This window comes from Sinocyclocheilus anshuiensis, unplaced genomic scaffold, assembly GCF_001515605.1.
Source record: "Sinocyclocheilus anshuiensis isolate Anshui unplaced genomic scaffold, SAMN03320099.WGS_v1.1 scaffold821, whole genome shotgun sequence".
NCBI classification, from domain to species: Eukaryota; Metazoa; Chordata; class Actinopteri; order Cypriniformes; family Cyprinidae; genus Sinocyclocheilus; species Sinocyclocheilus anshuiensis.
The window spans coordinates 823,936-824,218 of record NW_015558606.1 but is presented as its reverse complement, the minus strand read 5'-3'; positions in this window follow the sequence as shown (position 1 = coordinate 824,218).

The window sequence follows — 283 nt, the reverse complement described above, 5'->3', positions numbered from 1 at the left end:
TCCCCGAGCATTGCAATTCATTCGCTGTCGCAAATGGCTTTCCCAACTCATTTATGCGTGTTTTTTGTCATTTGTAATTTTGTAAACATGAAATCATTTTCTTTCTAAATGCTTATTGTGAATATTTCATTTGTGCATCTTTTTCAAAGAAAAAAAATATTTGAAATTTGAATCCTAAAAACTATTTAGGCATTATTTTAGTGTGCCCACATTCGATTTGGCTACATTTTGGTTTATAATGGACATTTTCACCAACTAATCAATTACAGATGGATAAACTTCT